We start from the raw sequence: 15,401 nt of genomic DNA, 5'->3' as shown, positions 1-15,401 counted from the left end.
GTGATGACATGATGTTTAAATATTGCATTATACCTCAAGTTAGTATCCTGCATTCTGATTGGTCGAGTGATATTTGTCATTTAACATTATTATACCTCAAGTGAGAATCCTGCATTCTGATTGGTCGGGAGATATTTGGTATTTCACACTATCACACGGCAGGTAACATTAGAACAATAAGAAACAATAGACACGTTCGTAGCAACCCCCTAGCAACGGGTGATAGTGTATTTTTGACAGTGGAAAATATTAACCGCCCGAAAAAGATGCGCACTCATTTCTTTTTTCGACGCCATCTTTGTTTTTTGAAGCGACGCTTCAAAATTTATCTTGAGCTATTTAGTAATAGTTATGCCAAATTAGTCTATTTGTCAATAATTGTTTTTCATATTAAGGACGGAGCTTTCCGTTCACGCCTTTTCGCTTACCGTCAAAGCGCTATATGTTGGATTTTATGAACTCGTCGGTGATTAGGTGAACGGAAGACATACGATTTCAAGCGTCTTCGTGAAGTTGCTAATGTTGTAAACAGACGACGGGACGAAACCAAAATTCCTTGAGATTTACGAGATTTACAAAAACGTTGAGATTTTTACAAACGCAGGAGACAAGACAACAAGAATTTTTCACTAAATGCTTATTGTGAGTATTCTTTTTTTTAGAATGCAATGATAGTTAGCGCTACTGAGTAGAAGCTGATATGCTATTCTACTGCCGACGTGTTCGACTTTTGCTAAAATCAGTTAAATGTTTCAATAGATTGCAAATACTGGGAAACTAGTGTTTTGTTTCTAGACTATTGGCTCCGCCTCGGGTGACAGTGATATCCTCGGGGTGACACTAGGCACTGTCACCCTCTAATGCAGGTAGTATTTATATAGTGTCACACGCGGCAGTTAGCATTAGAACAATATGAGACAATTGACACGTTCGTAGTAACCCCATAACAATGGGTGATAGTGTATTTTGACAGTGCAAAATATCGGCGCGTCGATTTACCCCATGCTACCCCATACCCCATACTACCCCATACAACCTCAAATTGGACATTTTATCAAATAAAATTCAATTTTGTAATTTAATAAAGCTAAGGTACGTTATTTAACAAACACATTATTTGGGTGTCATTTGGTTTAAAGTAAAATAGTCTTTCTACCGATGCAAATCATAACTGTTTGTAATAAATGATTTTAATAGTATTTAGTATGCTTTATTATTATTATTATTATTATTTCCGACCGCATTTTAGCTGTAATAATAGTATTAAATGGTCATAAAAAGGGCCCTTTGGTGCGTACTTTAGAGTGTATTTGTTAATGAAAGAATGGTGAGTATTTTCGTTTTGTTGCTGTAAATGAAAAAATAATGTCCCTGAAAAGTGCAAAATATTAACCGTCCGAAGATGTGCACTCATTTCTTTTGTCGACATCATCTTCGCCTTGAGTGACAGTGACATCCTCGGGGTGACACTATATAAATACTACCTGCATTAGAGGGTGACAGTGCCTAGTGTCACCCCGAGGATATCACTATTATTTTATTATACCAAAAGTCTAGAAGCAAAACTAGTTTTCAAGTATTTGCAAGCCATTGAAACATTTTAACTGATTTTAGCAAAAGTCGAACAGTCGGCAGTAGAATAGCTTATCAGCTTCTACTCAGTAGAGCTAACTATCATTGCATTATAAAAAAGAATACTCACAATAAGGATTTAGTGAAAATTCTTGTTGTCTTGTCTCCTGCGTTTGTTAAAATCTTAACGTTTTTGTAAATCTCAATGAATTTTAATTTCGTCCCGTCGTCTGTTTACAACATTAGCAACGTCACGAAGAAGCTTGAAATCGCATGGCTTCCGTTCACCTAATCACCGACGGGTTCATAAAAACCAACATATAGCGCTTTGACGGTAAGCGAAAAGTCGTAGACGGGAAGCTCCGTCCTAAATATGACAAAAAATATTGATAAACAGACTAATTTGGCAAAACTATTACTTAATAGCTCCAGATAAATTTTGAAGCGTCGCTTCAAAAAACAAAGATGGCGTCGAAAAAAGAAACAAGTGCACGAGTGCGCATCTTTTTCGTGCGGTGAATATTTTGCACTGTCAAAAATACACTATCACCCGTTGCTAGGGGGTTGCTACGAACGTGTCAATTGTTTTCTATTGTTCTTATGTTACCTGCCGTGTGATAGTGTAAAATACCAAATATCTCTCGATCAATCAGAATGCAGGATTCTCACTTGAGGTATAATAAAATATAAATACTACCTGCATTAGAGGGTGACACTAGGCACTGTCATCCTCTAATGCAGGTAGTATTTATTTTATTATACCAAAAGTGTAGAAACAAAACTAGTATTCATGAATTTGCAATATATTGAAAAACTTTAACTGTTTTTAGCAAAAGTCGAACAGTCACCGTCGGCAGTAGAAAAGCATATCAGCTTCTACTCAGTAGCGCTAACTATCACTGCATTATCAAAAAAAGAATACTCACAATAAGCTTTTAGTGAAAATTCTTGTTGTCTTGTCTCCTGCGTTTGTTTAAATATTAACAATTTTTGTAAATCGCAATGACTTTTGGTTTCGTCCCGTCGTCTGTTTACAACATTAGCAACGTAACGAAGATGCTTGAAATCGCATGTCTTCCGGATCCGTTCACCTAATTACCGACGGGTTCATAAAAACCAACACATAGCGCTTTGACGGTAAGCGAAAAGACTTGAACGGAAAGCTCCGTCTTTAATATGATTTTTTTATTGATAAACAGAGTGATTTGGCAAAACTATTACTAAATAGCTCCAGATAAATTTTGAAGCGTCGCTTCAAAAACAAAGATGGCGTCGAAAAAAGAAACGAGTGCGCATCTTTTTCGGGCGGTGAATATTTTGCACTGTCAAAAATACACTATCACCCGTTGCTAGGGAGTTGCTACGAAAGTGTCTATTGTTTCTTATTGTTCTAATGTTACCTGCCGTGTGAAAGTATACAGTTATTGAATGGGTATGAGGAAAAAAGCACTTTTAATATCCCCCGAGACATAAACTATTTCCCGAGGCGAAGCCGAGGGGAATAGTTTGTGTCAATGGGGACAATAAAAGTGCTATTTCCCGAATAAACCCATTCAATAAGTGTTTTATTATACCGTTAAGAAAAATGCTATAACAACTTATCATATCTCAAACAATAACAATATTTTATTGATAAAACCATAAACATAACAAACAACTTTTTAACACAAATACGTTAGTGAGTGACTTGTCATTCTACTCTGTAATATTAATTGCAGTGATTTATATTGAAGTGTGTCGGAGTTTGACCTGTTGCTGTTGTACTTGTCTGCAGTCTGTTCGTTGGAGTATCAAATGCATTTGATGCATTAAGTTCATACGCTGTTATATCTGCCATAATCCCTTCAAATTCATCACCAGAAAAGTCAGGAAGTAGCAAATCGGACCACCTAGCCCGCCATTATTATCCATAGGTCGAACACTACCCTCACTTTCGAGATTGACATTTTGACACTGTTTCGATGATTTTAAGGGGATCACATTTTCACTTAATATGTCCGAAAGTTGACGTTTTTCGCTTTCACGGAACGGAAAATAGTATTTAGATATGTTATTCTGTTTGATCTCCTGACAAGAATGTTGAAAACCGCATCAAAATCGGCCGCTTCAGTACCGAAATACAGCCCTCCGAAGTGCTCGATTTTTACCTGTATATCGACTGCTAATCAGGGAATCGGCCGCTCACGCTGATTTGAGGGATAACCGGATGTGACGTCACGAGGACAACGGCAGTGAGGTGTTTGGTAGTGGGGTTATAGCAAAAAAGGGGACATATATGCGGAAACATGTATACGTTATTTATGTTTCTGGTACATTTAACTAGAGATCTTATCTCTGTTTTAACAGCTTTCTAAATTATCAAACCTCGGGAATATTTCATTTTCATAATGTGATCTAAAAAGAGACGAATTAGAAAAATGATGGTTATATAATTATTCATTTGAATATGTTTCTGTATAAATAAAAATTCTCTCTAGGCCTATGGATTTCAACAGAAATATATATGTATATATGTTTCTGATTTCAAGAACCAACATAACGAAAAGAAAATGTTTTAAATGTATTTCATAGTTCAATACACGTAGATATCATAGATATAAATTAGGATGGGAGTAAAAAATGGATATCCGAAATCTAGCAACTATCAGAAATATCAAAATTTTGACATTGAGCATTATATTTGCATTGTTCTTTCTCGACATGCCATTTGTAAATAATTTTGTAGTTTTTGTTATAAAAATACATTTACGTGTAACCAGAACATATAAACAAGACAAATGTATTATGAGTCTTTCTGAAATATATACTGTACATCTAGTAATTGATACACTTGTTATATGTTATGTTAGAACGGTATATTATACTGTAAACCAGGGATTTTTAAGTGTAAACAAATATTACATTATACAACAATTACATGATGGTCCATCGCTAACTTACCTGTGATCTTACTTTTGACAGCTGACGCGAGCTAATCAACAAAGCGTGACAGGTCACTAAACACCTTTCTTACGTAATCTGGTTAGCCCCCTCATTAGTCTCGGTTGACCACGCGGTTTAGTTACTGCAGTATACAGGTATAGAGATTAAAGCAGCACGACATTGGCTATTCGGAATGACAGTTCTGTTTTTGTTCTGTACTTGATATCTGCTACTTAGATTAGACTTGTCACAAAGACATCTTCAGTCTCATTGTTTTCGTCTGACCCGTGCATGATTTATTTTTCAATTAAAGACACTAATGAATGAACTTGAGCGAAATATCAGCAAGTCGTCGAGTGTACTGTATTATATGTAAGCTGAATATATTTCGTCAAAAAACAAATAGATCGATTTCAGATGTAGATGCATTTACATACATGCAAAAAATTTTGTTTGGAATCATAACTTAATCGTATGGGCAGGTTTTATAAAAAAAGTCAGATATCTGTTAAGCGGGTTTGACCAGTAGACATTCAAAGACCCGAGTCGGGCTTTGGATAACATAATCAAGAATCATTGATATAATATTCACATATATGTGGTTCCAACCACGGCAGATATACAACGTACGTGGATTATTATGAACATTTTATTGTGTAAAATTATGCAGTAATTGCGTAGAGATGTTCATTTATCTAAGACAGGTACATCAATATACATGTACATGTATGCATGGCATAAATCCCTGTTTTCAAGCGTTTTTCAAACTCATATCTGTGATTAAGGATAATGTTAAATAGGTATCGGACATGAACACAGGTATTTGTGTCTTCAAAATCGATATTTACAAACAGATAGTTTATATTAGATGGCAGACACCAAAAATCGCCTCTCTATCTTATGCGAGTAGAATACTGTAGGTCCCGTTGTCCTCGTGACGTCACAGGTCAGGGGTCCCGAATCGGGGTCAATGGCTTGGGGCTTCAGGTGTGTTTTAGAGAAAAGTCGCATTATCTCTAATACCATAATCGCTATGAAACTCGTACTTTCTCCATTCTAAATTTTATCCAAAGACGCATTTATCAAGCCTTATATACCAAACTATTCCGTGTACACTTTAACCTCTCACTATACGATCGAATAGAGTTCTCGGATTTGTGTCCGCTTATGCTCATGATATGTCTTGCTTCAACACCCTTTTGATCTAGTGCTTTGATACAAGTTGCTCTTATACAGTGGTTTGTGTATTTTGCCGAGAGGCCTGCATCTTTACTTAATTCTGCCTTAAAATTGTTTAAGGTATTTTTACCTACAGGGCAGTTATCATACCAAACACCCATGTCGATGCTAACACTTTTCCTTGGTCGTTGCCAAAAGTTTTCATTGAGAGGATTCAATTTACTCAAGTATTTTTCAACAGTAATCACTGGGCAATTTGGATTTCCTGGAAAATATGAAAAAGAGAAAATAATTAAATACAAAAGTACCAGTATAACCAATCAGAGCTGATTCAAATTTCATTTTACAAGTGAATAATTAAAGTTATCCACAGTTTATACTTTAATTATCAAATTTCAAACTTTATCAAACGGATGCATTATCTAAAAAAGTTACAGTACCTTGTTGATCATACATTCGTCTCTCTTTATCCTTATTTCTCAGGTCGTCGCTACGGTGATTTTTTGTTTGACGACTGTTGACAGTCACATATCTCCCTTCAGCATCAACACTGATCTGAAAATCGCTTTTCTTAATGTCTCTCAAGTTTTCTCTGCCCCTATTACAGAAATAATAAAGATACTCGAACGGTGTCCTTTTCTGTAATCCCTCCGCAGTATTGGTAGAAAACCTCCGCAGTATTGGTAGAAAAAACGTCACTCTGATACAACTTCTCCATGTCCTTCGAATCTATTGGGGTTTTGTGTTTTGTGCTTTGTGTCGCCCAATCCTGCCTTTTTTAACCGCACCAAGACAGACTTAAACATTTCGTTGGCTTTCTTAAATTGCTCGCCGTTTATTATGTCCTCATCTCGTTTCTTCATAAAATGCTTCTGTAAACCGTATCTGATGGTAATCATCGATTTCTTGGTATAGTGAGAACCATCAACTTTTTCAACTCGGCATAAAACCTACGCAATAACCCGTTGATATTTTCATTTGTTCCACATTCCACGTCATCGATAGTGCCCAGGGATTTTTCTCTTACGTAGTCCTTTAAAATATTAACTGCTGTTTTAACGACATGCTGTGTATTTGCGCTGTTCCCGTCGGTCACCAGTTTTTCGAGAGATTCCTCGTCTAGGTTGTCGAATCTGGAGGCCATGTTGTAAACAAGATGTGGTCTGCAGCGTCAAATCTAGATCACCTAAGCGCTTGGTGTTTTTTTCGTTGGAAATGAGATACAGTCAGAGAGGTTCCGAATGAAGTACTCCCAATGCGTTATCCAATCAAATTCATGATTAAGCAAAAATCCGCGAAAATTTGAATGTAGGTAAATTGCTCATTTTCAGGTAAATAGTTCGAATGACTATTTACCCAGTAAATAGCGGTTTTAAAAGACAGGATTACGATTGGATTTTAATAGCATTTCTATTCTCTACTCTTTATATAGTGAAAAAGGAAGCAAAGGTATAATAATGTAAAATACCAAATATCTCTCGACCAATCAGAATGCAGGATTCTCACTTGAGGTATAATAATATGAACTGTTACCCTCCGATAAGGTTATATTTATATGATATCACGCGTTAACGTCATTTTAGTGAGAGATAATGAAGACTTCATTCCATCACCACTGGAGATACTAGTCCCGCACAAACGTTATCAGGTATCATGTGATACACAAAACATGCATTATATAAATACTACCTGCATAAGAGGGTGACAGTGCCTAGTGTCATCCCGAGGATATCACTGTTCGCCGAGCTCGAGGATGACAGAGATATTCCGAGGGGTGACACTCTAATTCAGGTAGTATTTATTTTATTATACCAAAAGTCTAGAAATATAACTAGTTTTCAAGTATTTGCAATCTATTGAAACATTTTACTTATTTTAGCATAAGTCGAAAACTAACCGTCGGCAGTACTCAGTAGCGCTTATTACCATTGCATTGTAAAAATAATGCTCACAAAAAGCATTCAGTGAAATATTCTTGTTGTCTTGTCTCCTGCGTTTGTTAAAATCTTAACGTTTTTGTAAATCTCAATGAATTTTGGTTTGGTCCCGTCGTCTGTTTACAACATTAGCAACGTCAAGAAGACGCTTGTAATCGCACTAGTCTTCCGTTCACCTAATCACTGACGGGTTAATAAAAACAAACATATAGCGCTTGGACGGTTGCTAGGGGGTTACTACGAACGTGTTTATTGTCTCCCATTGTTAAAATGCTAATTGCCGTGATAGTGATAGTGTAAATTACCAAATATCTCTCGACCAATCAGAACGCATGATTCTCTCTTGAGGTATAATACTTTTAAAATATCGTTTAACCTTTCCGGTCGTTTCAGTTTTGCGTACAGTATCTTTACTATCACTGGTAGCCCTGTTCTGTTAATTTTCGTTCTTAAACTGTTATTTTAACCATATTCGTGATTTTTTAAATATTTATGTTGGTTATATCTGTTTTACTGTTATTATAAATTTTTTAGTTATCTTTAACTAAAGGCATGTTATTATTTTCTAGCACACGTTATATTTTTGCTGCTGTGTTATCTCTATCTTTGCATGCGTTTGTCTTTTTTAAATGATGTTAGATTTAGTGGCTGATGTTATTATTTATTTTGCATTGTTATTCATTTCATTTCACGTGTTAGTGTCAGCAATGATTGTTAATGATTTTGTTTCCCATGTTATTGCCAGAATGTTACGTGATTTTTATGTGAAACTTTGTTAGCATCAACAGAACATGTGATTTTTTACGTGACCACGTTACGAGTATCGTTGGAAACGTTATTTTTTTTGAAAGCGTTATTTTTTTCGTGGAAATACCACTGCCTATTGTTCTCATTGACCCCCTACGGCGACAGCGCAGTGAGGCGGCGGGCGAGATTCGCTAGTGTGTTGACCACTCACCCATAACGAGAGCACGGCTCCCAATACATAGTCGACTGGCGGTATCGATGTCACAGCGTGCCCCGAAACGTTATATATGGCATTACGGCACGTAAAACTCTTCATTCAGGTTCACTGTCACTGTATCGCTACCGTATCGCATGTGCTGTGCAACTGAGCATGGAATATATATAGTTTTCAGTTACTTTATTTACAGTTCTAGCTAAGTCTCTGCGAAAAAAACCCTGTGTAAATAGACCCTTAGTACTAGTTACTACATGTTACATCCGTATTCTTAGGTTAGTAAATTTCCTAATTCTTAGGTTAGTAAACGTCCAAATTTGTCAAGCTTACCAGTCACTTCTAGTTTTGTTCAAGTACCGAACACAAATGCGGTCACTCCACGAGCTAGCTTTGGACCATATCAAATCGATAGGTTGCATCATCAAGGTCACTATGTCATCGCCAAATATCAGCTCTAAAACAGTATGAGACAAATCTTCATGGTCGTATTAGAAGTCCCCCTTCAAAATTATGAAGATAGACGACTAAGCCCACAGAAAAACAACAACTCCCAGGTCATTAAAGGGCCGCTTGTTACTGAAGTCGGGTCGGAATAAAATGAATTGAAAAAATTGTCAATTCAAAATTCAGCGAGAGAAGTGATGACAAGGGGCGGAGTCAATTAATACCAATCAAGGTACGCTTCTTATGTGATTGGGTAATAGTATTCATGACATAGCCCATGAGGCACGGTGACATTTTTCATAAAGAATAATGTTCATTTTTCAGACAATTTTAAACATTATAGCCAGTCAGGTGATACGACTTCTTTAATTGACTATTTGTAGACTTCTTTCAATTAACTGTACGGATAAGCAAAAGATGTAATGTCGTCCACGTGTTCTCACAGCATGTCATCACTCAACTACTGTACTAAACGATACTGATTTAACGGAGCAGTGGTTTTAAAAGTAGTATGCAGTTTTGACAAAAACAATAATGTATTCATGGACTTTATGCAGCAGATTTTGGACCTAGAAGATATGACGAATATGGACTCACACAATTTTTTTTTACCGTGGAAGGAATTTTAGCACGCATGAAGATATTTATGGATTGTATCGATTGATCTACAAAAAAAGTACAGCTAAACGACCCATGTCATTTGTTTTGATTATTCTCATTAATTTGATGTGTTTTGTCGATGTACATGAAACAGTAAATGCTTTTGAAACCACTTTTTACCTAATTGTTTATAATCGGTCCGCAGGTTGAATCATTTAGATTGATCAAAGATCGTATTAAACTTGAAATAAAAAAAAAATGAACAAATGAATTTTGTATATCAAGGATGCATTAAAAGGACCCCATTCAATCTGAGGACCTCAGTTATGGAACACCAGCGCAAACCCAGTAATGATATATATTATTCTATACTCGGCCGTTATGTCTTTTGGTCAAACTCACTTTACAAATTTCTTTACTATTCATAAAATCCATCGACTTATTGCGTTACGTGTTATATTGTATCGTGTGCATTTATGGAACTATATTTCTGGTTATATACATATTTTTAGCGTGAATTGCCTGGTTAATTGTATATATATATAATATAAAAAAAATAATAATCGATTTCTCACAAAATTGTTATTTAGCAAGAGGGATATTTAATCCAATCTATCACTAAAATTTCTCTTTTAACCTCATGTTTACGGACCATGGACAAAGGTTGGCGATTAACCGCCAGCGGCAACTCTCTAAATCCATAACGAAAGTCGGCGAAGTCGTACCCAGAAAGTTACCTGAGAACTCATACGGTTGCGTGGCTTGGCATGTAAATCGCCGCGGGGTTCTAGCGTGACCAAGACAACGGGGTCATACCTCACGAAAACACGTGGAAAGCCCACCTGTCGTGCTTTTGATTCACAGACTTGCCTAACCAGTGTACGGGTACTCTAATATGTAATTAATCCATGTCACTGCAACTCAGAAGATACGTTTCAAAGATTTCATTATAGTCTCCCAGATTAATTAAAACTAATATCATTACCAATCACTAAAATATGGAAAATTAACAATACTTATACCGTACTACTATCATAGCTTTTTTTCACATCTACAAAAATACCATCATTTTTCTAATGAATAGAGACACCTTCTTCAATAATTGGTCATTACAAATACCTATAAAGCCACCCATCTTATGAAGACTGGGATTACTATAATAATACTGTGGGATATATTTAATACGTATATATTTTTATTTCTTCGTGTTTACATACAAAAAGATAGTGAAATTCATCCCCGATATTTTCATTGCATAAATGGCATATTCTTTCACGTTTCTCAACATTACGCCATCTTCCAGTCTCAATTGGAATTTTTAAATTTGATGTACGGAATTTAGTTATGTATACTCTATTAATTTCCGATAATTTTATAAGATAATTTTCAAATCCAAATTCTTTTTTTATGTATTAGATAAGTCTGTCTCTTGAGGAGTTTTCCACACCTGAGAACATTTTTGTATAAACTGATCTTGAAAGCGCTGTTTCATAAAACTTTTATAAAAACTGTTAACCATTTGTACTTCATTGAGGAAGATATTTGACTGACCAGATTCGTCAAAAATATTTTTAATGAAAGATATCCATTAAAATGTGTATATTCCTTCGAAATGTAACTTCGAGATTAGTTTATAAAGTATGCTACTTAATTTATTTTCATTTTGTATAAATCTTTTCCAAAAACACAGCATTGTCAGTTTGATATTTACTTCGAGTGGGAATCTTCCCAGTTCCCCCATACACCATAAAATAGTAGTCGAAGAACATGTACCATAAGTACACATGTACCATAAGTACGACTACACAACTGTGTGCTAATATTATACAATACTATTTATTTTATCTAATTCTTATCGGAACACATCGTCGTACCTAAATGAATAGTCAAGGACTCCAAAACCAAAAACTGTAACTAGATAGAAAGTTTCTTTTTAATGTGTTAAAATCGTTCATATATCTGGGTTTAGTGTAGTAGATAAACAAAGACGTTCTGTTGGTAACTCGATTTGGTCCACAGTCACTGAAATAAAACACACCATATTACAGTTTACGCGTGGCTGAACACGTGATGACCAGGTACTGATAAAATTGACAGGAACAGAAAGGTCGTCATGGTTCACGCTGGGTGGATAGTTATTTCATGACGGGGAGGGGTGTGCGGTCTGTATACATGGGGCGGTGGCGTTTGTGTGACATGAGTGAGTCGAGGATGCAGACATTTCTTCGATATTTTTAGAAATTGATACTGATTAATACGTTCATAAAAATCACCAGAACTCAACTGTATGTAGTAAAAAAAATCTTTGTATCATTACTAAATGATATGTCGAGCAATTAATTACGCCCCTAATTGTTTTCTAAAAGGTATTGTTCATAGACGGCACTGATTAAGATCTACACTTAATTCATTAATATTAAAATATGATACTTATAGATAATACTTGTACATATGTTATCTGTAATTTGATGTATGGATAAGCAGTAATAAAATGCAAAGTTTGCAGAGGTATCACTATTTTAATTACTGATCAAATTAGGAACATAGTCTAAACCAGACTGACAGATGTTGTATTTACGCAATGACGCGCAAGCGTGATATGGGTCTGATGAAATCCATTGTTAAAGGATTTGTGCAGTCAAAAATGATAATTTCAGTTTATGCTGGAAATGGCTTTATTAAGCCGCGAAGGAACCTCTCCGTGCCGCGCGCGACCGGAATAACCTGTAAACCGCCGATATCGAGGTCAAATTTTCTGACCACCCGATTATGCATATTTTCTAGCTCTAAACCGTGTGACGTCATAATAGTCCGTGGCTTATAGCTGTACTATAACTGATGTGCTATCACTTACATCGACGGTCACAGGGAAAGCCGATCAAAGATTTTTTTATGATTACTTTTGAGTGAAGTAAATCGTACAATAACTTTGGCTCGAATATAAATAACTAAAAGAGTGAAATTCGATGTTTCAAGACTCTAATTTATGCCCTAATAGCAGGTATCTTCGTGTAATTATGAAAGAAAATCCACACAGAAATAAAAGTTTCAGATTTTTTGTCAAGGAGTTCAGCAACGAATCAGCTTTAATTAGATAGTATTTTTCTGTAGTCTGTATCTTTGATACATTGTGAATTGCAAAGTTTGTGACTGTAAAATGAAATTTTACGTAACAATTTAAGAAATCCTTGATTAAAGCATCAAGGATATGATGCTTGACATACGTACACACCGATGATTGATCATTACAAACATTGTATTGTGTGTTGCTAACCGAATAAATCGAGATACATTTATTGCAATACCGTAAAACATTTCAACATGTGGTAGACAGAATTTACTTTTGATTTTATAAAAGATCAAATAATTGAGATATTAAGCAAAACAAACTATTTTTTTCAGACGTGCGGTCGCTTCCAATTTTTAATGGATATACGAGTAGATACACCGATATTATAGTTATATAATTAGCCATGCCTTTGGTTTGATAGTTATGTAATACCTTGACCAGGATGTTGTTTACCTGTACACAACGCCATTCATCGAACTCACCTGTAATTACCTGGCCGCGGGCAATTTGCTATTCGGTGGACTATATCGGGTATTTGCTATTGTCTTACTGTCAATCAGGTTAGGACATCCGTTAATTGGATTGTGATTTGAATTATGGAAACCCCGTACATCTATGCTCTAGGTTTTTTATCGTCACTTCCATTTTTAAAATGAAGATGTACAAGCAAATGGAAATAAAATATACCTGATCATACCTAGGAATATATATTACATACACATATATATGTCGTACACAGGTAAAACAAAAATGGAAGGTGACTTATTCAGAAACAAAAATGGTTCTAAGAACTATTTCAACTAAAGGTTTAACCTTAAAAATTATTCCAGTCTAGTACTGTAATTACGGAATCGTGGCATATATCAATCTTCCATAATTTCTAAGGTATTAGTAAAAATTCTAAGCATGTATTTTCACCGTTTCGAATCTAAATGTACATGTATAGTCATACAAGAAGGGTTACAACATTATCACACTAAATATACTTATTTAAATATCACTTAGTATATTTTTAAAAAGGCACAAGATATTATATCTATTTATAATGCCTGTATACAAGTAATTTCAATTTTCATTTGAACAGTTTATGTGGTTACTTTTTGGATTATACGATAAATGTTCATATATCATACTATTAAATCTCGGTATGATATACAAAACGGTCGACAATGAATATACCATTTTAAGGATTTAGTATAATTTTGAAGTGCAATCTACACTTAAACTGTAATTTAGGAACATATATCAGAAATACCATTGATGTATTTCTGCTTCTTAGTAAACGCTATGGATAAAGTTTCAAAGGTAACAATATATTGTAGATATAAATATTATATTCGGTATAAGTTCGGTACTGTTACTCCAATATCACATAACTGATAACCGTCCACATTTTATTTTTACTCAAGAACTGTGCCGTGTTTGCATCGTTATAGCAGAAGTTTGAATAAAAACACGGATTCTAGATATATTCATGCTAAATTTTGGGATTTTACTGTAAAAAGATAGTGTTACATTATACTGTTTATATTACACTGAAATGTACATCATATGCTATCTAAATCTCAGTCCAGACTGATCCGAACATCATTTTGATATCGCTATCATATTGGACTGATTATCTAATTTTCCCAAGATGTTCTCAATGGGCTGCAGAACCTGGAATGGAAATATTAAAGGGACAATTCACTCAGGCTAATTCTTTTATATAACTAAGAAGCAAAATATAGCATTATTGTATTGTTCTACATTTCTTATGAAACATATAACACAAAACATTGACAAATTCCACGACATTGTTAAGTATTTTAATTAATATCGTTGAAATATCAAATCGTTGATCAATACGATTAAGCAGGTACAATACAGACGCTGTACCCATACCCGAGCCAAAGTCACGAACGTTAAACAAATGAACTACATAACCACTGACAAGGTGATAAATGATTTTTAGGCAAGATAATTCATCTAATAAGGTAAACAAACTACTGTCATAACGCTTTGAGCAGTTCTAGACAAAAGTTGCATTACTCTACGAGCAAGGGACAGGGTTCGGCATACAAGAAGTTTTACCACAATGTGTAATGGCGGACAGCGAGCGAGTTTGAACATCTACACACATGTCACAACCATGGGCTTCTCAGGCATATCACAGTAAAACCGACTGATCTAATTTCCATAAGAACTGGGTTTTTTCCGATATATGTACAAATTTTAATGTTCTCTTAGACTGAAATGTCCCTTTAATACATTCCTATAATTCATGTACATAGTTGTGTTTCTTAAACCGTTCTGAAATTCAAAATAAATAAAAAGAAGTAATTATTGTTTGTTTGTTTGTTTGTTTGATTAATTAACGTCCTATTAACAGCTATGGTCATGTAAGGACGGCCTCCCATGTATGCGGGGTGTTGCGTGTATGTTGTGCGATGTGCGTGTTTTGGGAGACTGTGGTATATTCATGTTGTGTCTTCTTGTATAGTGGAACTGTTGCCCTTTTTATAGTGCTATATCACTGAAGCATGTCGCCGAAGACACCAAGCAACACACCCCACCCGGCCACATTATACTGACAACGGGCGAACCAGTCGTCCCACTCCCTGTATGCTGAGCGCTAAGCAGGAGCAGAAACTACCACTTTTATAGACTTTGGTGTGTCTCGGCCAGGGGACAGAACCCAGAGCCTTCCTCACAGGGACGAACGCTCAACTCAAGG

General features: G+C 35.4%; 1 protein-coding gene across 2 annotated transcripts in view; it reads left to right on the top strand.

Moving 5' to 3' along the window:
• Positions 1-15,401, top strand: part of LOC138332003 (cytochrome P450 4A25-like) — a 42,913-nt gene that overhangs the window by 6,230 nt on the left and 21,282 nt on the right. The gene's annotated exons all lie outside the window — the stretch shown is intronic.

Source organism: Argopecten irradians, chromosome 9, assembly GCF_041381155.1.
Source record: "Argopecten irradians isolate NY chromosome 9, Ai_NY, whole genome shotgun sequence".
Taxonomy (NCBI): Eukaryota; Metazoa; Mollusca; class Bivalvia; order Pectinida; family Pectinidae; genus Argopecten; species Argopecten irradians.
The sequence above is the reverse complement of the archived record's forward strand: the minus strand, read 5'-3'. Positions and strand labels throughout refer to the sequence as shown.